General features: G+C 39.0%; 1 long non-coding RNA gene across 2 annotated transcripts in view; it reads left to right on the plus strand.

The window, feature by feature from the left end:
- Positions 1–3124: 3124 nt before the first annotated feature.
- LOC147347929 (uncharacterized) overlaps positions 3125–25627 on the plus strand; it is a 45227-nt gene continuing 22724 nt past the window's right edge. Inside the window, exons 1-4 of one of the 2 annotated variants that reach the window (XR_015150827.1) lie at positions 3125–3440; positions 22870–22990; positions 23338–23536; positions 24899–24955. This is a non-coding gene — a long non-coding RNA (uncharacterized LOC147347929). The remainder of the gene's footprint in view (positions 3441–22869; positions 22991–23337; positions 23537–24898; positions 24956–25627) is intronic. The other variant, XR_015150828.1, reaches the window with a different exon arrangement.

The following is a 25627-nucleotide window of genomic DNA, read 5'->3' on the forward strand; positions in this document are numbered from 1 at the left end:
AAGAAGGGATAAATGTCTGCATATTCTCCACTTTGCTGTACAGTAGAAAGCAACACAATATTGTAAAGCAACCATTCCCCCCAATAAAATTAATTGAAAAAAAAAACAGAACAAAAAACAGCAAACAGCAAAAAACACAGTCTATGCAAAGAAACGTTGGCAGTTATCTCGGACTTAATAATAGTATTTTGTTTTCATTGCATGTGTGTGTGTCTTACCTATTTATGTGTGTTGTTGTCAGTCACTGAGTCATGTCTGACTCTTTCAACCCCATGAACTGTAGCACTTCAGGCTTCCCTGTTTTATCTCCTGGAGTCTGCTCAAACTCATGTCCATTGAGTCAGTGATGCCATCCAACCATCTCATCCTCTGCCACCCACTTCTTTTGCCTTCAATTTTTCCCAGCATCAGGGTCTTTTCCAGTGAGCCGGCTCTTCGCATCAGGTGGCCAAATTATTAGAGCTTCAGCTTCAGCACCAGTTCTTCCAATGAATATTAAGAGTTGATTTCCTTCAGGATTGACTGATTTGATCTCCTTGCAGTCCAAGGGACTCTCAAGAGTCTTCTCCAGCACCACAATTCCAAAGCATCAGTTGTTTAGTGCTTAGCCTTCTTTATAGTCTAACTCTCACACCCATACACAGCTACTGGAAAAACCATAGCTTTTACTATACAGAATTTTGTCATAGCTTTTCCTCCAAGGAGAAAGGGTATAGTGGTCATGCTTTGCCATGAGTGTTTGTCACATGAAATTTTATTTTGAAGTAAATGGAATAATTTTGCAACTAGATTCACTTATAGAAAAAACTAATAATGAATGACAACAAGGAAGCAAACATATGTGGTAAAGCATAGGAAACTGTAAGGAAGATGAGATGGGGTGGGGAGGTTAAAACAGGTGCCTCTGTGTTCACATGACCTCACAGACCCCCTCCCAGAGCATGTGCCCCGAGGGTCATGGAACAACTATCCTGGTTCCCAGGTTGCCTCTCCCTTCCTCTCATCCATCTTCATTTCAGGTTCCTTGGAGACAGGCTCTCCCAGGATCGAACTTGTTGGAGGAAAGTGAAGAACTGCCTCCTGTGAACTTGGCCCCTTCTCCTGCCTCCTCCTCTACCCCTGGGCTCCACAAATTTGGTGTCTGTTTCTATGAGATTTTTTTTAAATCAGTGAGATGGTTGGATGGCATCACTAACTCAATGGACATGGGTTTGGGTGGACTCCAGGAGTTGGTGATGGACAGGGAGGCCTGGCATGCTGTGGTTCATGGGGTTGCAAAGAGTTGGACACAACTGAGCAACTGAACTGAACTGAACTGAGATCATAGATCATATAGTATTTATCTTTCTCTATCTGACTTAAGGGCTTCCCTGGTGGTTCAGTGGTAAAGAATCCACCCACTAATGCAGGAGATGCAGAAGATGTAGTTTTGATCCCTAGGTGGGAAAGATCCCCTGGAGAAGGAAATGGCAACCCACTTCAGTATTCTTGCCTGGAATATCACAGGGACAGAGAAGTCCATGGGGTTGCAAAGAGCTGGACATGACTTAGCATCTAAATAGCAACAATCTGACTTAAATTACTTAGTACTATATCGTCAAGGTTTTTATGCCTGAAAAAATGTCTATATCAGATTTGAAAGATTTTTTTTTTTTATTGCTACTCCTTGGAAGGAAAGTTATGACCAACCTAGATAGCATATTCAAAAGCAGAGACATTACTTTGCCAACAAAGGTTCCTCTAGTCAAGGCTATGGTTTTTCCTGTGGTCATGTATGGATGTGAGAGTTGGACTGTGAAGAAAGCTGAGCACCGAAGAATTGATGCTTTTGAACTGTGGTGTTGGAGAAGACTCTTGAGAGTCCCTTGGACTGCAAGGAAATCCAACCAGTCCATTCTGAAGGAGATCAGCCCTGGGATTTCTTTGGAAGGAATGATGCTAAAGCTGAAACTCCAGTACTTTGGCTATCTCATGCGAAGAAATGACTCATTGGAAGAGACTCTGATGCTGGGAGGGATTGGGGGCAGGAGGAGAAGGGGACGACAGAGGATGAGATGGCTGGATGGCATCACTGACTCGATGGACGTGAGTCTGAGTGAACTCCGGGAGTTGGTGATGGACAGGGAGGCCTGGCGTGCTGCGATTCATGGGGTCGCAAAGAGTCGGACACGACTGAGCGACTGAACTGAACTGAACTGATAGCCAGTGGAAAGTGAAGTGAGGTCTGTGAACTGGGTAAGCTGCCTATCATCTCTTTGCATTTCAGTTTCCTCACTTGCCAAATACTGGGATAAGACTGAGTAACTGGGTCCCCAATTCAAGTGGTTATTGGATTGATCTCAGTTGCTTGCTTACAACCCAGATCCCTAGGCCTCAGGGTCAAAAATTGGACCTCTTATGAGGTCTCGCATGGAAAGCCTGAGGCTAAACAATCCTTTTGTGCCCTTAGCACCTGGATAGCTTAGTCTCTGAATTTCGGGTCTATTATTTAATTTCCTTTTTAACTAGAAATTCTTTTATGAAGGACAAATATGCTAACTATTTTCATAATTAGACCCATTTAGAGTCTTACACTGAGCTTCAATATTGCATAGAATAGGCCATGCATTATCAACCTATGGAAGCCCTTAGTTGATGGAGTAGCAGGGTGGGGTGTTAGGAGAGGAAGTTATGTGATTTGAAATTTTTTAAAAAATATATTTATATATGGAAAGTAAAATATCTTTTTTCATGTAACTTGAAAAATAAAGGCCATAATGTTTTTTCTTGTCTGACAGGATATGCAGGAAATAGAATTTGTTCCCTGTACTAGCTCAAGATGGGAATTAGAGGTGGAGTGGGGGATGGTGTCATGAGATTTTCAAGTTTATCCAAAAGGGTCATGGGTCTAAAAAGGTTTCAAAGCACTGTAGCACTGAGATGGATTGGTTTCTGCAGAAAAGTGAGAAAAGAAAACCATTAAGTTCAACTGTCACTCTTCCAACTGAATATTGAAACCACTTGGGAAAAAAGTTTTGAGTGAGGTTTACAGTCAGAAGCAACATTGGTGTTTTTGAGGTTTGTGCATGAGTCGCCATTTAGCTGTATTTAGCTGTACCACACTCTTCCTAGAGATGTGATTAAGTGCCATATTTTGAAGCTTTCGAAAGTGTTAAGCTGCTTGTTACGCTGGCCTGACTCATGCAAGGGTTCATTTGGATGAGTGGATTTGTGTGTTGCGTTATGGCTTCGTGGACAGAGGATTTGGGAGGTTGGAATTTCCATTCTACTTTCTCAGTGACGTGGTGCGTGAACACTAAGTATCTGAGAACGTTGAGGTCACTGAGCGTTTCATCTTTAAGTCTTTGTGGACTACACTGGACTCGCGGGTGACTGGCTCAGTCGTGCCATCCGTGGACTGACAAGGTTCATGAGACTCATGGACCGACCTGGCTGACAAGGTAAGTGTCCTCCTCCTACTTCCTTTTTCATTTTGAACATAAATAATAGCATGTGACCATGCTTGTAACTGTGCTTGTAACTATTAATAAGTAACGAGCAATAGTTACTTATACTCATGGAGTAATGGAGTAATAGTAGCAGTAATCCTCCTATAAATCACTCCTCCATGTAAGAGGGAGACTGATTTTGGAGACCAGAGCAGCAAGTCTAACATTAAAAGCAGTGAGTATAGAGACTGATTTGGGTGTTTGTTGTCCCAGCTCTGTGAACTTGATCAGGGTGGTTTCAGCTTCTCAAACTTCAATTTCTTTGTTTGTAAACTTGAGATCATAATAACTATAGAATTTATTGTTTTCAGATAGAATTGTTTTCAGAACTGAAAGAAATATTTTTAAGCACTAAGATCATGCCTGGCATGTTGTCCTGAAGATGATGGAGCCCTCTGCAGATTTTTAAGTAAAAGAATGATGTGATTAGATTTATGTGGTAGTCAATGTGAAGAATGAGTAGGAGGTCCATAAAACTAGAAAATAAGAAAACTTATGCAGAGAGATAGACAGAAATTATATTAAAAAATCATACAAAATTGTATTTATTATATTATATCATATTATAGTATAATATATAAAATATAATATTATATTATATAAATATACATTCATAATTAAATATATTAATAATTAATATATATTATTATATTAATTATATTATAATTATACAAAAATATACAACTGAAAAATTATCTGATCTTAAATAAAGCAGAGGAGGAAATGAAGAGAATGAGCCCTGCTTGAGGTATAAGAGAATGTTTCTTGGGAGCAAGGTCCAGGCCTGATTTATCTTTGATGACTTAGCACCAGGCCAATATCTGGTCTGTACGGTAGGTGCTGAGAAAACATTTCTTACTTGGTCATAGAATTGATTCAGTCTGGTTGAATGACATCCAAAAAGGAATAATGTGAGAAGTTTTCTAATTCTAACTAGTATTTTTTCTTCATGTTTCCTGTAGCTCTTAACTCTCTCCTTTTGTCTACCTCCGACTGGGGAGCTGAGCATTTGCCTTCTTTTTGGAAAAGGGATGCAATAGCAGAAAGTGGACTTTCAGAAATCTGATAAAGTTCATAAGTTTTGGCTTTTCAAGGGCCTCATCTCATTTGGAAGAAAACACGATGAATCAGAGTCAGTATTTACTTCAAAGAGATGAACAAAGATTCCTTATTCTGAATGTTGCGGAGATTCAGAGGGGACATGATGAGACCTGGGAGCCTCCTGCGGCAATGGGGTGGGCCGAGGGTAGAGGAAACGGAGCTAAGTTTGCAGGTAGGACAGCAGAGAAGACGTGGGCGTCTGTCCCTGGGTGCTGCCCAGGGTGGAGGTGGGGAGACGCAGAGCCAATGCCTATCACCAGCTGATGAGGAGTCTCGGTGCTGTGTGGCATAGCCCTGCACAATAGATGGGTCTAGTACCTGAAAACACAGCAGTTTCCCAAGATCAGAGTCACACCATGTAGTAGAATTTCCCCCCATACAGGTGTGACTCAGGGGGACCCTGGGGTCTTAAACAGGCCTTAAAGATGGGAAGCTCATGGTAGGGTGGGAGGGTACGGTGCTGGTCTGCTAACGACCAGTGACTGACGTCTCACAGGAAAACCGGGACACCTGAGTGGACAGTAGAGTAGATGCCCACTGACAACCGGGTGCTCTCTCCCAGTCCCCCCCAACTGTCGTTGTTATCGTTTAGTCGCTTAGTCGTGTCTGAGCCTTTTGCGACCCCATGGACTGCAGCCCACCAGGCTCCTCTGTCCATGGGATTTCCCAGGCAAGAATACTGGAGTGAGTTGCCATGCCCTTCTCCAGGGGATCTTCCTGACCCAGATCAAACCCTTATCTCCTGTGTCTCCTGCACTGGCAGGCAGATTCTTTACCACTGCAGCGCCTGGGGAACCCATCCACGCCGGTACTCTGACACAGTGAGCCTACAGCCCCCCAGAATTCTGATGCAACCCTGGGGGATGTGGAGGAAGCGGATGTGAGCTGACTCGTTAAGTTTCTGCCCCCCAGAGACTCACACTATAAATTGTACTCAGTTCCAGAAAAACAAAGAAAAGTTCTTGACCACTTCATTTTGCCTGAGATCCAAGTTCCCTGTACAAATATGATTTTTGGACATATTATTATTAGAAGTAGAGTACATAATTTGTATTTGCTGCCTGAATGCATTCTGTGTCACACAGGTCCAAATACACCTGAACGAAGGATTCAGTCTAGGAACCCAGTTTTCAAGAGTATTGCCCAATGGAGCCTGATGAGGATGAAAAGAGAATCACAATCACACGGTGGGAGAAGGCAAACAAGGACCCGGAGTCTTAGCTGCAACGCTAGCACTTTTCTAGTATTCAGAGTTAAATGCAGACCAAGGGGGGCTTTCTGTGAACATTTATGTAGCACCTTCTATCTTCCAGGAACTGTCTCAATCACCTTATGTAAGTTAACTCTTCATTCTTGCAGCAAACAATTCAGTAGGTGTTATTGTTGTTGTTTTTGTTGCTCAGTTGTGTCTGACTCTTTTCAACCCCAGGAACTGTAGCCCACCGTAGGATCTTCCAGTCCCAGGAATCAAACTTGTGTCTGTTGAACTGGCAGGCAGATTGTTTAGCGGCTGAGCCACCAGGGAGGCAGGTACTATTATTAGCATCTGCATTTACCAGGTATAGAAATGGAGATGTGGAAATGTTGCATCATACCTGCCTGAACTCACATGTAGTAACATGTGAGTTCAGGGAGTTAGACTGGCCTCAGAAGTCGTGATTTCACTAGGAGAGGGTAATGAAGGTGTGGTGGGTTGTGTGGAGAGATCTGAGATTCTGGTGGGATCGGCATTGGACTGAGTGATGCTGAGGTCTCTGATTCTGAACCCCTAGGACGTTTTATTTGTTGGTTAAAATTATTTAAAATTCAGTTTGAAATAGGCTTTTTCTTCCTGTTGTGGCATGTGACACTTCCTCAAGAAAAAACTGCAGTAAAAACTAACTCAGGGACTTCCCTGATGGTCCAGTGGTTAAGACCGCCTTCCAGTACAGGGGGTACGGGGTTCAAACTAAGATCCCACATCCCTTGTGGAGAAAAAACCAAAACATAAAACAGAAACAATATTGTAACAAATTCAATAAAGACTTTCAAAGTGGTCCACATAAATAAAAAACCTAGCTCAGGTTATATATGTAACCATAACTATCCATCTGAAAAATAGCAGACTTTTTAAAGTGAAAATATTTTATTTATGTAGCTAACAGAGCTAATTGAGGATGACGGGTGGAATTATTTTCAGACTCTTCTATATTTAAAAAATTCTTTTTTAGAGAGGCTGACTCTATTTCCTGGTTGTAGGTTCTGTTGGCTGAATTTCTTGGTGTTTGTTTTCTGTGCGTTGTCTGGAATTTTGGTTTGAGAGCCTGTCTTGGGTGTGATCACCCGCCCATCCCCCTTTCTTCCGTCTCTCTGTGCTCACTCCTATCTGTCTAACATGTCTGAGATTATCATGGTGGATCCAGTCTCTCATCTCATTATGATCCTGGGAATGTCCCACTGAGTGTCTGCGAGTCTATCCTTTAGGGGCTACATTATAGTACTTCTGGAAAGCATTAGACAGTGGATGTGTGTGATGAATTGAGTCTAGACTTCAACTTGTTTTCTGTATACACTGACTTTTTCAAGGATGTAAACACATAAAAATCAAGAGAAGATTGTTTTTTGTTTTAGACTGAATTTTATCAACAGTGGTTTACCATTTTGGAAAATCATGTTACTGACAGTCTCTCAACTCAGGCTTTTGAGTTGCAAACACCCTGCACCTCACTAACAGCTATTCATGGTGATTGCTACATAGACTTACAAGTATCTGCAACTTCTTGACACCTTGTCGTGTGACCGTGACCAAGCATTTACATATTGAGATTATGAATGTCTTTCCTTCTATTTATTCTTCATATTAAATGTAGACATTAACTTTTAAAAATATTTATGTGTAGGTAGGTTAAGTATAAATTTCATGGAATAGAACAGAGGGTATCACAAGAATACTTCTTATAAAATGGAGGTTTGAGGATTTATAGAGACTTCATTTTGCTTTGAGTTTCTATAACCCCCAAAACCTCAAAATGAAACCAAGCCAAAACCTCTACATTTTAAAACCAGAGTTTCCTTGAATCTTGACTCAGGTTTACTAAAAGAATATATGACAACTTCACAAAAGTTGGTAGGAGGTAAGGTTTCTGTGGAGGGCAGTGTGAAACAAATAGCAGGTTTAGGAGAAACCATTATAAAAATAAAATTTTACTTTCTCAGAATGTTTTCAGAGACTTTCTATTTATATGACATGTTGTAAAGAGCAAATTCAATAAGCAGCAAGTGTGGTGTCAAGGCGGCTGTAATCATTCTAATAGAATATTTATGTGTTTCTTCTCTAAGTCTCTTACCTACATGATCTTCTGTCGGCAAACTTTGCTTTGAGACAGCTGAGATGAGGAGAAGACAACCCTCCTTTTTTAAACTCAGTGCTCCGCGGGACCTGAAGTGCATCTATCCAGAGCAAGTTCTTCTGCCTTTTCTGTTTCCTGCTTTGAAATACCTTTTCCTTCTTTATCTCCACTCTTTAATGTCCCATGTCGTGTATCCTAAAGAATAAACAGGCAAAAATGTCTTATGAAGAAAGACATAATCCAAAGCTTAATGAGTGAGGAGTCATCTTGCCAAATGATAAAGTGTATTATAAAGCTATGCCAGGTAGCATAGCAGGTTATGGGTCCAAAAATGGGTACAAATAAGAGGTGTTACAGAAGCTGATGCTAGTTTGTGAAAAATTATTATGATATAGTTTACCTTGTCACATAAAGGGTGAGTACACCATAGAGCAAACTGTGAGAGCAAATTAGAATCCCACTATATATTCTATATCAAAAGAAACTGAACAGAATTGAAAAGTTTTCTTAATATAACAAAATAACAAATTACAATTAGTGCCATGATCTCCGAGAGAGAGAGGGAAAAAAAAGACTCTAGAAGCAAAAATAGAAAGCAAAACCAGTGGAGGAAATCACAAAAGGAATGGATTGATCAAATTAACTAGTTTAAGTTTTGTTTTTAGTGCTAGAGACAGCAAAATCAGTAAAAACTGACTGCTTGCTCCGGGTCTCATGCCGCGGTGATAAAGTGGGCTCTGAACCTTCCCAAGCGCGTGTCCACAGAGGAGCGCAGCTGCTGTTCACAGATGTGCGGGCTGCGTCCTGTGCATGGGCGCGTGTCCACAGAGGAGGGCGGCTGCTGTTCACAGATGTACGGGCTGCGTCCTGTGCCTGGGCGCGACCGTTCATAGTGTAGGCTTTCACTATTTTGAGATATTTTTTATAGTTTTACTATAATGTTTTAGGTTGCAAAGACAGGCTATTTGTGTATTTGTTATGTTCGTTCCCTGACCAACCAAGTGACATACCTTCTCACTGACAGAGGAGACAGGTATCATTTTGCTTTGACTCCTGAAGAAGGAAGGGGTTCCATGAACAGAAGACTTGTTTAGTGCTAAACAACGCTCCTAACACTGGAAGGTCCTTTAGACGTTCATGCTTCCCCAGTGGCTCAGCGGTAGAGTCCGCCTGCAACGCAGTAGCCCTAGGAGACACAGGTTCGATCTCTGGGTTAGGATATCCCCTGGAAAATGGCAACCCACTCCAGTATTTTTGCCTGGATAGTCCCATGGACAGAGGATGGACAGAGGAGCCTAGTGGGCTACAGTCCATGGGGTGGCAAAGAGATGGGCATGACTGAAGCGACTTAGCACACATGCCGGCCGCACTGCATCAGAAAATATCTTCAGATGAAAAAGTGAAATTCCCTATAGTAAAAGTTAGCTAAATCTGATGTCTCATTTTGCAGTTCACAGTACTGTAATTTATTTTATGAAAATGATATTGCAGTATTTCAATTTAAGTCTAACAACACTTTAAACTGACATAAATGACTGTATAATAAGGACCTAATATTTATTTTCCATGACCACATAATCACTGAATTATATCACAGCTATTATTTATTGGTTGTTGTGAACATTTTATCATGCAGTTTTGATCGTTGTTAAAGTTTAACGGTTTATTTAAATAAATATAATTTTAAAATAATACACATTTGATGGTAAACTAATTAAATGATCACATTATTTCTGCCTGGTATTAGAAAGCTAAGAAAATAACATATCACAGTCAGAAAAAATAGAAAATGGGCATCTACTACACAGTAAAATGAAAGAAAATTACTTGGATTGTTCAATGCCGGGTCAGTCTCAAAAGGATCCAGTACAGACACTTAACACTATCTCAGAGGGGGAGATAGTGAACCCACTCTTTATTTTCACGTTAGTAAGAATGGATGAATTCCTTTTAAAAAATGAGAAAAAAAAACATGGGGAACCCATTAAATGAAATGTACTTTCTGTTGATTTAGTTATATCTTTGAATATTAAACAGCAGAACCCCCTCTTGAAGAGATGATCCATCTCGAGTAACAAATGTTTATCTTGCAGAAGAAAGCACAGGTAAGAAGTTTCTGGAAACTTCTTACACAAGAATACTGATAAACAGTGGGAAAAAATTTTGAACTACTTTATTTTTTTAAGCTTGAAAGCCCTTCTTTCTAAAAAAATTTTTTTTTTAATTTGTAAACTCTTTAAGGATGAAGAAAAAAACAACTGAGTGAAGGAAATGGTAGCAGATTTTATCAGTCAATTGTTGTAAAACAGGAATAGAGTGAAATGCACCACAAACATGTTACTGAATGTTTAAAATTTTAAATTATTGAGAAGAAGATATAATTATTGATGTGACAAAATAATTACTTTAAAACAAGAAAATGTTAACATGCTACTAATAAATATATACTATGAATATCAATTGGCATTCAGAGAAAAAATTACAAAACTGGGATTTTTCTTCATTTGGTAGAAATCATAGCAGAAGGGTGCTCGGAGCTGGTGCACTGGGATGACCCCAAGGGATGGGATGGGGAGCTAGGTGGGAGGGGGTTTCAGGATGGGGATACATGTACACCTGTGGCAGAGTCATGTCAATGTATGGCAAAACCACTACAATATTGTAAAGTAATTACCTCCAATTAAAATAAATAAATTTGTATTAAAAAAAGAAATCATAGCAGAATTTGACAATGTCATGACTCATACTTATCCATAATATAAATATTGAAGATAAATAACAACATTGTACATTACTGAGGGGATGAAATACAAAACCAAAAATTAAGATTATAGATGATGAAATTAACAAATTATTTAATTTCATGAAGGTGAGCTCTGCTAATTATTATTCAATTACTTTAGATACAACTAGTGGTGGGCTGAAAAACTGACTCTCTTAAAAAAGAAATAAAAAAGCCGATTTCAATGGTAACACTGGTAAATTAAACAACCCTAATAAAGCTTATTTCTAGTTTAATAACTGGCTCACAAAAGTCCTTCAGGTTTAACAATCGATTTCACCAACCAGTGCAATCCGGCTCCTATATATACAATCTAAGTCACGTACAACAGATGACATAGTTGCTTGATGTGTGAATTTCAAAATGCAAGTCTTGTATCTCTAAATGAGACTATTTTGACAATGTTGTCCTATAGGTAACACCAACTCAAGAATGATTCTATATAATTGACTACTTACAAAGATATAATCTGGACATCTAAAATCAGACTACAGTAAGAGCATAGATGTTCATGGAAAACATACCAAACTGCAACTGACGATGTTTGAAAATGATAGAATATCCTGCATTCTGCTTTCTGTGCATTTTTTAACTGGAAGGAAATGAGACAGCAAAAAATCTAACTACACTGAGCAGCTTTTATCTTGCACAAACTGTACAACTGTTTTGTAGACTCAATAGAAGTTAAGACTATTGAAAACACATTTGCTAAATATAAGTACTTGGCCACCATTGAATTTTTAATAGGAAATGAAATTGGTAACATCATGTTAATAAAAACACAAGTTGAAGCAGGTTAAACTCTTTTAGACTATTTTAATATTAATAAAGATATTGATAAAGATATTAATCTAAGAATTCTAGAATATAAACCAAAGTAAACTTGAAAAAGTATCAACATTTATATTTTATAACATTTATAACATTTGGTTAGTACTAATTTACCATATTTTTAATATGTGAGAGTTATAAGCAAACTGTTGCAGAAACCAGATTCAAAAGATGTAATATTCTCAAAACTTCAAAGAGAGTAGGAGATTCCTTTTAAAAAGAAATGTGATTTTTCTGAAGAATCTGTTATTGTGCTAAAAAAAAAAAAATTACAACTTGCTGACACAGGTCTGAACCTATCGTTTTAGATAAAAACTAAAAGTAAGAGAACCAATTTTGACTGGGAATCCCACAGTCAACCCATTGGTGATCCAAATCCAAAATTTCCAAGTCACAAATTTTGGGTTTTGTATTAAATGCAATGATGTCATCATTAAGGAAATCATTAAAGAAAGTTTCGTGATGCTAAGCAAATACCGTGTCTGTTTGATATTCTACATAACATGTCATTTGAGGAAGTATGAGGACTATGAAATACTATAACAACATAAAAAGCTATAATTGCCACCCACTGATGGCTGTAACAGAGGATGTGATATTGGTGAGTCGTGAATATTTGAGAAACTAGAATTTTTAAGCTGTTTTCTAAAATCTTGATTGATTTCCCCTGAGATATTACAATTTCACTATTGAGTTGTTTTCCACAAAAATTTATTAAACACATTTCCATATACAGGCACTTTGGAGAAACTATGGGTTCATTTCCAGGCCACTACTGTAAAGCTAACATCGCAGTAGAGCAAGTCACAGATATTCTTTTGTTTCCCAGTGGGTCTAAAAGCTATGTTTACATGATCTTTGGGCCTACTGTGTGCTATAGCACTCTAAACAAATGTGGTGGTGGTGGTGATTCAGTAGCTAAGTCATGTCCAACTCTTTGAGACCCCATGGACTGTATCCCGCCAAACTCCTCTGTCCGTGGACTTTCCCAGGCAAGACTACTGGAGTGGGTTGCCATTTTCCTCTTCAAGGGCATCTTCCCAACCCAGGAAGATTTAAAGAATGCTTTATTGGTAATGAAACACTATCATCTGAGCCTTTGGGGTGTCGTAATCTTTTTGCTGCTGGTGGTGGTTTAGTCACTCTGTCATGCCCGACTCTTGTGACCCCCCCCATGGACTGTAGCCCACCAGGCTTTTCTGTCTATGGGATTTCCCAGGCAAGAATACTTATGTGGGTTGTCCATTTCATGGAAGTTGAAATATTGCAAGAATTACTAAAACATGACACAGAGACACGAAGTGAGCAAAGTCTGTAGGAAAAGTGGCACTGCCAGACTTGCTAGTGGAGAAAACAGAGTATCAAGTTTTACATGTACTTAAAACTACTTAAGTTGATCAGCAGTATCTCGAGAAAACTAGAAAGTCTGAGGTGATTTCTGTGGGAAATGACATACTGAAGCAAGTAAGCATGGAAATCATCATAAATGTTTCATTTCTGTAAAACAACTGTTTAAAAAGAAATTGTGTTATTTGTAATTATTTTGTTTAAAAATTTCACTTTCTATTATTTTATGTTTGGTAATCTTATTTTTATAATTTACACAGCATATTTGGTAATTTTGTGGTTTGTAGAAATAAATAATAGATTTTTAAGGAATATATTAGTAAAAAAACTTATTTAATGAAAGAGCACTATTTTTTTGAAAGTGCAAGGGCCTTCTTATTTTTTTATTTAGGTGTAGTTGAATTACAGTATTATATTCATTTCAGGTGTATAATACAGTCTTTTGAAATTTAAATACTAAATGAAATGATCACCACAATAAACCTCATCACTGTCTGTCACCAGGCAAAATTATTACAATATTATTGACTATATTGTGCTATATACTATATGCTATATATAGTATATAATATATTTATATATAATATATATGCTATATATTATATGCCATGATTTATTTTATTACTGGAAATTTGTACACCTTACTTCCATTCAGCTATTTTGCCCAGTCCCCCACCCTCTCCCCTCTGGCAGTCGCCAGTTTGTTCTTTGTATCTATGAATTTATTTCTGTCCTGTTTTGGTTTTTTAACCTTCACATGAAAGCAAACACACACAATATTTGTCTTTTTCTGTGTGACTTATTTCACAATGTATAATACCCTCTATATCCATCCATGTTGTTACAAATGGCAAGATTTCATTCTTTTCTTTATGGCTGACTATATTCCATTGTGTATCACGCAATTTTTTTTTTATCCATTCGTCTATTAATATCAGTGGACACTTAGGTTGCTTCTGTATCATGAGTATTGTAAATAACACTACAATGAACATCAGTGTTCAAAATTCTTTTTTGAAATAGTGTTTTCGTTTTCTTTGGGTAATTACCCAGAGGTAGAATTGCTGGATCACAAGGTGGTTCTGTATTTTAATTATTTGAGGAACCTCTGTACTGTTTCCATAGAGGCTGCTCCAGTTTAAATTCCTGCCAACAGTGCACAAGGGCTCTTTTTTCTCCACGTCCTCACCGGCACTTGGTATTCCTTGCCTTTTTGATGGTAGTCTTTCTGACAGAGGTGATATGATATCTCGTGATTTGTTTTGTATTTCCCTGATGATTAGTGGGGTTCAGATCTTCTTGTGTGTCTGTTGGCCATGTGTATGTCTCCTTTGGGAAAATGTATATTCAGGTCCTCTGCCCATTTTTAACTGGATTGTTTGCTTTTTTGATGTTGAGTTTGTATAGCTTGGATTTTAACCCCTTAGAGGTTATACCACGTACAAATATCTTCTCCCATTTAGTGAGTTGTCTTTTTCATTTTATTGATGGTTTTATTCACAGGACCAAAGCTTTATAGTTTACTGTAGCTTCATTTGTTTATTTTGGCTTTTGTTGCTCTTCCCTGAGAATACAGATAAAAAAAAAAATACTACTAAGACTGATGTCAAAGAGTTTGCTGTCTATCTTTTCAGTTCTATGGTTTCAGGTCTTATACCTAAGTCTTTAATCCATTTTCACTTTATTTTGTATATAATGTAAGGAATGGTCTACTTTCATTCTCTTGAATGTAGCTATCCAATCTTCCTAACACCATTTATTGAAGAGGCTGTTTTTCCCCATTGTGTATTCTAAGAATGCTGTTTGTAATATGCCTATTTTCTGGGACAGCAGTATCATGATTGTGCATATTTATTTCTTTATATGTGGTTATGTGTAAATATATATAAAAGTCACACAAAAATATACATTTTAAGTGATATAAAGATGAAAATGGAAATTATTGCATTTTTAACATATTTTATATTAGCAGTAGTAGTGGTAATGTATTTTACTTATACCCTTGGTTCAGTTCAGTTCAGTCACTCAGTCGTGTCTGACTCTTTGAGACCCCGTGAATCGCAGCACGCCAGGCCTCCCTGTCCATCACCAACTCCCGGAGTTCACTCAGACTCACGTCCATCGAGTCAGTGATGCTCCAGCCATCTCATCCTCTGTCGTCCCCTTCTCCTCCTGCCCTCAATCCCTCCCAGCATCAGAGTCTTTTCCAATGAGTCAACTCTTCGCATGAGGTGGCCAAAGTATTGGAGTTTCAGCTTCAGCATCAGTCCTTCCAATGAATATTCAGGACTGATTTCCTTTAGGATGGACTGGTTGGATCTCCTTGCAGTACAAGGGACTCTCAAGAGTCTTCTCCAACACCACAGTTCAAAAGCATCAACTCTTCGGTGCTCAGCTTTCTTCACAGTCCAACTCTCACATCCATACATGACTACTGGAAAAACCATAGCCTTGACTAGACGGACCTTTGTTGGCAAAGTAATGTCTCTGCTTTTGAATATGCTATCTAGGTTGGTCATAACTTTCCTTCCAAGGAGTAAGGATCTTTTAATTTCATGCCCTAAAATGGTTATAAATAATAGTTTGTAAACAGCAGCATTATTTAAAAAAAAATACCACAATATTGCCTTTGCTATTTTAAGAGTGCATCCAAAGAACTGTTTCTTAAGTTTATTTTAATACCAACTTTTAATGCTGTCACAGATGAAATTTTTCTCCTCAGAAAGATATTTCAGTATAAACATCTACCATTAAGTTTAGGGGAAAAAAAGAAGTAGTGGATGAGCATCATGTGAATTTTAATGTGTAAAAATAAATGATGGATGTTTGTTTTTACCTTTATGTAGATGGTCTTGCCAATTACTGTGACCTCCCGTTGCTATTAGCTACTGAGATGAAATGTGCACAGGGTGTCAGTCTATGTGTACATGTCAGATAGCCTTCTCGTTCATTTTATCTCTGATGACTAATCTCTTGGCATATCTGGTGGGTTTTGAAGGTAGATACTAAGAAGTGGGGTGTTGCTTCTGCTGTTCTTTTGTGGTTCACTTCCTTTTGCATTGATGATAGTGTATCCATTCCACATTTATTTGCAGGAAAGTTTCTAGACACATGTCCATATCTGAAGGGTAGTTTAAATAAAGCTGGGTTCTAACATCTATAAATCCACTTTTTAGGCACATGTAAATAAATGGTAACACACTGAAATCCTCTGCAAAGGAAGGAAGATAGGAGAGCATCACTGCTGCCTTCTCCCAGGGTACCTCCTATAACTGATATGTGATCCAAGTACAGTCCCAGGGCTCGTGTCTCTATTAAATATTAGTAAAGTTTCATTTCTATATTTTTTAAAGAAAACAATCAATGAATAGAGATACTTCAGTTTTTTTTCTGTTCTGTCCTAGTGAACCATACACACCACCACCAGGCATGTGCCTTGTCTCATTCCAAACCCAACAACTGGAAATGTTCTCAAATTAGGAAAAGCGTTAAGATGTTGAGTTTCCAAAGACGATGCCAGCTCACTATGATTACGTATATTGCGTATTATCACTGAATATGTTACAAGAAAACTCAACAGACTTTGCTCTTAAAAATTAAAAATTTTAGAATGCTTTTTACATATAAATATTTAATGCTATCGGATAGATTGAGAGTTTTGCAATAAATATAGAAAATGAGTTAATGTCATATTTTCTTGCAATCAACAAATCTAATATATACAGATTTCATAAATGAAATTTAAAAACTGTCAAAGACATTTTAAAGTCATGAACAGATGATTCACAGAACTACAAAATGACTGGGAAACATGAGAAAAACCTCACGAGTAATCAATGAAATGCACAATAAAGCATAAGATTATCACCATCCATCCATCAAATTATCTATTGCAAATGGTCTGTAAAGATGCTGCCGCTTCAGAGTCACTTCAATCGTGTCTGACTCTGTGCGACCCCATAGACGGCAGCCCACCAGGCTCCCCCGTCCCTGGGATTCTCCAGGCAAGAACACTGGCGTGGGTTGCCATTTCCTTCTCCAATCCATGAAAGTGAAAAGTGAAAGTGAAGTTGCTCAGTTGTGTCCAACCCTCAGCGACCCCATGGACTGCAGCCTACGAGGCTCCTCTGTCCATGGGATTTTCCAGGCAAGAGTACTGGAGTGGGGTGCCATTGCCTTCTCCGTCTGTAAAGATAGCCACCTAGAATTCCTCCATTGCTGTAACATGCATGTCAACCTCTCATCAAGAGGTGGCGTGTATTTCTTTTTCTTTAGAATCGGGATAGTCTGACTTGTATTGAACAATAGAATGGGATAGAAGTGATGCTATGCATCTAATGTGTAAAGATCTGTGTTGCTGATGTGCATATAAATTGATAAACCTGGATCATATGGTAGTTCTATGTTTAACTTTTTGAAGTACCTGATGGCTCAGTCAGTAAAGAAACCACCTGCAATGCAGGAGACCCATGTTCGATCCCTGGGTCGGGAAGATCCCCCAGAGAAGAGAATGGCAACCCCCTCCAGTATTCTTGCCTGGAGAATTCCATGGACAGAGGAGCCTGGTGGGCAAAGAGTCAGACACGACTGAGCGACTAACACTTTCAGTTTATACTATGTTTTATAGTGGTTGCACCATTTTACAATGCTACCAACAGTACCCAAGGTTTACAATGTTTCTGCATTCTTGTCAACACTTTTTGTTTTCTGTTTTTTTTTTTCAATAGTAGTCACCCTCATGGGCTTAAGGTAGCATCTCATTGTGGTTATGATTTGCACTTCTCTTGTATTAATGAGGTGAACATGTTTTTTCCTGTGTTTGTTGGTCATTTTAATATAATCTCTAGAGAAATGTCTACTCAAGTCCTTTATCCAAAAGAACTGAAAAAAGGTTCTGAAGAGATATTTGTATACTCATTATTCATAGCAGTGTTATTCATAATAGCCAACAGGTGGAAGTAGTCTAAATGTCAATTGATGGATGAATGGATAAACTAAGTGTATCATATACATAAATGAAGAAGGCAAGTTTATCACCTGCTATGACATGAATGATGTTTGGGGACATTATAAGCCAGTTATGAAAAGACAAATACTGTGTGATTCCACTCACATGTGTTATCTAAAATGGTCAAATTCGTAGAAGCAGTAGAATGGTGGTTACCAGCAGTTGCGGGGAGAAGGAAATGGAGAGCTGTCATTTAATGGGCATAGTTTCAGTTTTGAAAGATTAAAAAATTCTGAAAATTTCTTGCACAACAATATGAATATACTTAATGCAGCTAGTTCAGTTCAGTTCAGTTGCTCAGTTGCGTCTGACTCTGTGACCCCAGGGACTGCAGCACCCCAGGCTTCCCTGTCCATCACCAACTCCCATAGCTTACTCAAACTCATGTCCATTGAGTCAGTGATGCCATCCAAACACCTCATCCTCTGTCATCCCCTTCTCCTCTGCCTTCAATCTTTCCCAGCATCAAGGTCTTTTAAAATGAGTCAGTTCTTTGTATCAGGTGGCCAAAGGATTGGAGTTTCAGCTTCAGCATCAGTCCTTCCAGTGAATATTCAAGACTGATTTCCTTTAGGATGGACTGGTTGGATATCCTTGAAGTCCAAGGGACTCTCAAGAGTCTTCTCCAACACCATAGTTCAAAAGCATCAATTGTTCAATGCTCAGCTTTATAGTCCAACTGTCACATCCATACATGACTACTGGAAAAACCAAAGCTTTGACTAGAAGGGCCTTTGTGGGCAAAGTAATGTCTCTGCTTTGTAATATGCTGTGTAGGTTGGTCATAACCTTTCTTCCAAGGAGCAAGTGTCTTAATTTCATGGCTGCAGTCACCATCTGCAGTGATTTTGGAGCCCACCAAAATAAAGTCTGTCACTGTATCCATTGTTTCCCATCTATTTGCCATGAAGTAAGCCATGCCGTGTGGGGCCACCCAAGACGGGTGGGTCATGGTGGAGAGGTCTGACAGAATGTGGTCCACTGGAGAAGGGGATGGTAAACCACTTCAGTATTCTTGCCTTGAGAACCCCATGAACAGTATGAAAAGGCAAAATGATAGGATACTGAAAGAGGAACTCCCCAGGTCAGTAGGTGCCCAATATGCTACTGGAGATCAGTGGAGAAATAACTCCAGAAAGAATGAAGGGATGGAGCCAAAGCAAAAACAATATCCAGTTGTGGATGTGACTGGTGATAGAAGCAAGGTCCGATGCTGTAAAGAACAATACTGCATAGGAACCTGGAATGTTAGGTCCATGAATCAAGGCAAATTGGAAGTGGTCAAACAGAAGATGGCAAGAGTGAACGTCGACATTCTAGGTATCAGTAAACTAAAATGGACTGGAATGTGTGAATTTAACTCAGATGACCATTATATCTACTACTGTGGGGAGGAATCCCTTAGAAGAATTGGAGTAGCCATCATAGTCAACAAAAGAGTCTGAAATGCATTACTTGGATGCAATCTCAAAAATGACAGAATGATCTCTGTTCGTTTCCAAGGCAAACCATTCAATATCACAGTAATCCAAGTCTATGCCCCAACCAGTAACAGTGAAGAAGCTTACGTTGAGTGGTTCTATGAAGATCTACAAGACCTTTTCGAACTAACACCCAAAAAAGATGTCCTTTTCATTATAGGGGACTGGAATGCTAAAGTAGGAAGTCAAGAAACACCTGGGGTAACAGGCAAATTTGGCCTTGGAATACGGAATGAAGCAGGGCAAAGGCTAATAGAGTTTTTCCAAGAGAATGTACTGGTCATAGCAAACACTCTTCCCCAACAATACAAGAGAAGACTGTACACATGGACATCACCAGATGGTCAACATCGAAATCAGATTGATTATAGTCTTTGCAGCCAAAGATGGAGAAGCTCTATACAGTCAACAAAAACAAGACCGGGAGCTGACTGTGGCTCAGATCATGAACTCCTTATTGCCAAATTCAGACTTAAATTGAAGAAAGTAGGGAAAACCACTAGACCATTCAGGTATGACCTAAATCAAATCCCTTATGATTATACAGTGGAAGTGAGAAATAGATTTAAGGACCTAGATCTGATAGATAGAGTGCCTGATGAACTATGGACGGAGGTTTGTGACATTGTACAGGAGACAGGGATCAAGACATCGCCATGGAAAAGAAATGCAAAAAAGCAAAATGACTGTCTGGGGAGGCCTTACAAATAGCTGTGAAAAGAAGAGAAGTGAAAAGCAAAGGAGAAAAGGAAAGATATAGGCATCTGAATGCAGAGTTCCAAAGAATAGTAAGGAGAAATAAGAAAGCCTTCCTCAGGGATCAATGCAAAGAAATAGAGGAAAACAACAGAATGGGAAAGACTAGAGATCTCTTCAAGAAAATTAGAGATACCAAGGGAACATTTCATGCAAAGATGGGCTCGATAAAGAATAGAAATTGTATGGACCTAACAGAAGCAGAAGATATTAAGAAGAGGTGGCAAGAATACACAGAACTGTACCAAAAAGATCTTCACGACCCAGATAATCACGATGGTGTGATCACTGACCTAGAGCTAGACATCCTGGAATGTGAAGTCAAGTGGGCCTTAGAAAGCATCACTACGAACAAAGCTAGTGGAGGTGATGGAATTCCAGTTGAGCTCTTTCAAATCCTGAAAGATGATGCTGTGAAATGCTGCATTTAATATGCCAGCAAATTTGGAAAACTCAGCAGTGGCCACAGGACTGGAAAAGGTCAGTTTTCATTCCAATCCCAAAGAAAGGCATTGCCAAAGAATGCTCAAACTACCACACAATTGCACTCATCTCACACACTAGTAAAGTCATGCTCAAAATTCTCCAAGCCAGGCTTCAGCAGTATGTGAACCGTGAACTTCCAGACATTCAAGCTGGTTTTAGAAAAGGCAGAGGAACCAGAGATCAAATTGCCAACATCCGCTGGATCATGGAAAAAGCAAGAGAGTTCCAGAAAAACACCTATTTCTGCTTTATTGACTATGCCAAAGCCTTTACTGTGTGGATCACAATAAACTGTGGAAAATTCTGAAAGAGATGGGACTACCAGATCACCTGACCTGCCTCTTGAGAAACCTATGTGCAGGTTAGGAAGCAACAGTTAGAACTGGACATGAAACAACAGACTGTTTCCAAAAAGAAAAAGGAGTACATCAAGGCTGTATGTTGTCACCCTGCTTATTTAACTTCTATGCAGAGTACATCATGAGAAACACTGGGCTGGAAGAAGCACAAGCTGGAATCAAGATTGCCAGGAGAAATATCAATAACCTCAGATATGCAGATGACACCACCCTTATGGCAGAAAGTGAAGAGGAACTCAAAAGCCTCTTGATGAAAGTGAAAGAGGAGAGTGAAAAAGTTGGCTTAAAGCTCAACATTCAGAAAACTAAGATCATGGCATCTGGTCCCATCACTTCATGACAAATGGATGGGGAAACAGTGGAAACAGTGGCAGACTTTATTTTTTTGGGCTCCAAATTCACTGCAGATGGTGACTGCAGCCATGAAATTAAAAGACGTTTACTCCTCGGAAGGAAAGTTATGACCAACCTAGAAAGCATATTAAAAAGCAGAGACATTACTTTGCCAACAAAGGTCCGTCTAGTCGAGGCTATGGTTTTTCCTGTGGTCATGTATGGATGTGAGAGTTGGACTGTGAGGAAAGCTGAGCACCGAAGAATTGATGCTTTTGAACTGTGGTGTTGGAGAAGACTCTTGAGAGTCCCTTGGACTGCAAGGAGATCCAACCAGTCCATTCTAAAGGAGACCAGTCTTCGGTGTTCATTGGAAGGACTGATTCTGTGGCTGAAACTTTAATAATTTGGCCACCTCATGCAAAGAGTTGACTCATTGGAAAAGACCCTGATGCTGGGAGGGATTGGGGGCAGGAGGAGAAGGGGACGACAGAGTATGAGATGGCTGGATGGCATCAATGACTGGATGGACATGAGTTTGAGTGAACTCCGGGAGTTGGTGATGGACAGGGAGACCTGGTGTGCTGCATTCATGGGGTTGCAAAGAGTTGGACACGACTGAGCAACTGAAATGAACTGAACTGAACTGATGGGACCAGATGCCATAATCTTGGTTTTCTAACTCTACACTTAAAGATGGTTCAGATGGTAAGATTTATGTTATGACTGTTACAGTAATTTTAAAAAATGATAAAGCTTTCTCATTGCAATTGGACAAAAATATCAATATCTTTTTTCCCCCACACTGTACCATATGTGGAACTTTCCCAACCAAGGATTGAACCCATGCCCCCTGCAGTGGAAGCATGGAATCTCAACCACTGGACAGACAGGGAACTCCAAATTCATAACCTAAGTCCAGGAAATCATAATATAGGCAGAAATCCATAAGGGATGTTCATTATGATGCTATTTCCCATAGTAAATTGGTAATTCATTATTGAATTTCCAACAACAAAATTAGGGGTTGCTCACATGAATTGTTGATATACATGTATGATATTATTTCAGTGACATGAAAATAACCTTATAGTAAAGTGTTGAGTGAATAAATCATGATATAAAACTCTTGATATAGTGTGACCCAAATATATAATATATATGCATACACATATATGTATACCTATTTGTTATATAGATGATATAATTATACATGGATATATTCTCTACACACACATATATATTTATACCATATATATTGTATAATGTGTGTAACCAATTTGTTGCATAAACTGGACTTGGTAGGTTGCAAATATAAAATACCTTTATTTTTTTCATACAACATTTCGGATAAATACTCAATACTCATATCTTCTGTTGCTAGGATGAACTTGTGAGCAAATCCTTTAGCTTTTCCAGCCATTTGAAGATATTAAATAGTCTAGTCTAAACTAACATCCAACCTTCAGTTTCTTATTTAATGTAAACTTCTCTACTGAGAAAGGATTTGGTTGGTTTCTTTATAATTGTGCCACTTTGCTTCTTTTTCTTTTATTTTTTACTTTTAGGAGTTTATTTTTGTGGAAGCAGCATCAATTCATAATCAGAAAAGCAACTTATACACATTTAAAGACACACTTTTGTTCTTAATGAAAACGCAAAGGCTGTACTCCAATTTTGGAAATCTTGGTGAGTGAACAAAGAATGTTACGAAATGGTCGAGAAAACATTGCACAGTATAGATTTTTGCATGTTTCATTAAACTCGCATTTACTTAGCTGTAATTACAGTATGTGTATATACTTTGGTTGCAGTAAGAAAACACCTGCTTAGTTTTTCCTGTTTTCTAACTTTAAGAGCAGTCAGTGTTTGTTGTCCTTTTTAATTGCTGACTGAATTTTAAAATGCTGGTCATCTGAAGCTGGAAGGCAGGGAGGAAAGGAGAGGTCAGAAAAGATGGGTGCCATCTGGTATCCTCAGAGCCTGTGCTGTGCCCCTCCCCACAGCGTCATCTTCTGACCCTTCTCTCTTCACAGCTCCTCTTCTGCTCTCTCCACTCATCAGGATGGTTCTGTGCCTCACGACTCTCTCCTCAACCCTCATCCCAGGCAGTCCATCGTGATTTTCAATATCTTCTTGGAAATGATTCCTTTGGAGATGATTATAGTCAGGGTCCATGTGGCCAACAAAACGAAGAAACAGGGATCTTGGTCCCAGTGAACTCTTGAAGTGCAGGTACTTTTCTTTTAAGAATATTATGATTTATTTGTCTATGTCAATAGTTAAGAAAAGCCTCAAGTCAGTAAACTCTCAGCATTTTGAATTCCTAAATTGTCAAAATATCAGGTCATTTAAGAGAAAAAACAGAGACATTTAATGGAGGGAAAGCATAACATCTACAGAATGAATATTTCATTTTGTGTTCAGTTGCTATGGTGTCATGTAGATATAATTTATAAACATATACTTGCTTCACATTTTACATATTTAGAAATTAAATCTACATTCATAAGTATTTCAGTATTTGAATTTCTTAACAAAAAATACCCAATTTTATGTCTGAAATTTTTTCCAGCTTTATTGAGATGTGTGAAGTGACTCAGTCATGTCCAACTCTTTGTGACCTCATGGACTGTAGCCTGCCAGGGTTCTCCGTCCTTGAGATTTTTCCAGGCAAGAATACTGGAGTGGGTTGCCATTTCTTTCTCCTTTATTGAGATATAATTGTCAAATAAAAATCATATACATTTAAGGTGTGTGCGCATGCATGCTCAGTCTCTCAACTGTGTCTGGCTTTTTGTGACCCCATGGACTATAGCCTGGCAGGCTGCTCTGTCAATGAGATTTCCCCGGCAAAAATACTGGAGTAGGTTGCCATTTCCTTCTCCAGGGGATCTTCCCGACCCAGGGATTGAACCCATGTCCCCCTACATCTCGTGCATTGGCAGGTGGACTCTTTACCATTGTGCTACCCAAGAAGCCCCATATTAAGGTGTACATGTGATAATTTAATATACATATACACTGCGAAAAAATGACCACAATCAAGTTAATCAACATATCTACAATCTTGTGTAGTTATCCCTTTTGTTGTGTGTTTGGTGAGAACACTTAAGACATACTTTCTTTTTTAAAAATTTTTTTTATATAAAGGCTTTCAATTTTTTTTTTTTTAACAAACATATATGGGATTCGATAAAGTTTACTAACTGAATGAGCTCTAACACACAGGTTCTCTGTGACTTTGACACACTCAACTTCTTTTCTTTTTTTCACACTCAACTTCTAAATGATCAGCTAGCTAGTTAGGATTGTACACTTGGTACTTTTTTTGTTGTTCAGTCACTCAGTTGTGTCCAGCTCTTTGCCACCTCATGGACTGTAGCCCGCAAGGCTCCTCTGTCCATGGGATTTACTAGGCAAGATTACAGGAGTGGGTTGCCATTTCCTTCTCCAAGACATACTTTCTTAAACTTCAAGTATACAGTACAGTTTTTGTTGTTGTTCTGACGTGCAGGTACTTCTTAACTCAGGCTCCCCCACCCCACCTGCTGGCACTGATTACTTCCCTCAGCTCCTCCTCTTTCATTTTTCCAGGAGAGCATCAAATACTACTACTGCGTCCAGCAAGCTCAAGAGGCCCAAGGTATCCAGGTATTTTTCTTGAGTCTCTTTACTTAGATCAGGGCGAGACGGAAGTGCTCCTTGCAAGCTGTGGGGTGGAACAGTGCAGCTGCTCAGGATGACACTCTCTGTAAGGCAGAGATGACACTCTCCGTTTTAGCACTGTCGACATTTGGGCCTGGATGCGTCCTTATTGTGGGGTTGCCGCATGCATTATGGAATGATAAGCAGCATCCCAGGCTTCTACTCACGAGATGTTAGTAGCATCAGCTCTCAGTTGTGGCAACCAGTGATGTCTCCAACCATTGCCAAAGGTCCTTTGGGGGTAAAACTGTCTCCGCCTGAGAGCCACTGACCTAAAAGCATTTTTTCTACAAACCTCCCTACTTAATGACTCCTTTAGCTTTTCTTCTTTTTTATGAAGATGGGTGGTAAGCTAATGCTGGCAAAAGAGCACCCCAGATGAAAATCCTGCATAGATCCTCTGGTACTCTGCCTTAGAATGTGGGGACATTGGCCAACCCTGAGATAGGAAGAGTCGTGTTAAAGACGTTGCCGTTTTAGATAAAATTATAAAAAAGACCAAGTGGTAGATAGGAAAACACACCAAAATAGTAACAGGGACTATCTTTGAGTGATGGAATCATTAGTGATTTTTTCTAATTAACTTTAATATTTTATACAATGGATTCATTCATGTTT

This window comes from Bos grunniens, chromosome 22 (assembly GCF_055505025.1).
Source record: "Bos grunniens cultivar Pamir isolate PY7600 chromosome 22, Bosgru_T2T1.0, whole genome shotgun sequence".
Lineage (NCBI taxonomy): Eukaryota > Metazoa > Chordata > Mammalia > Artiodactyla > Bovidae > Bos > Bos grunniens.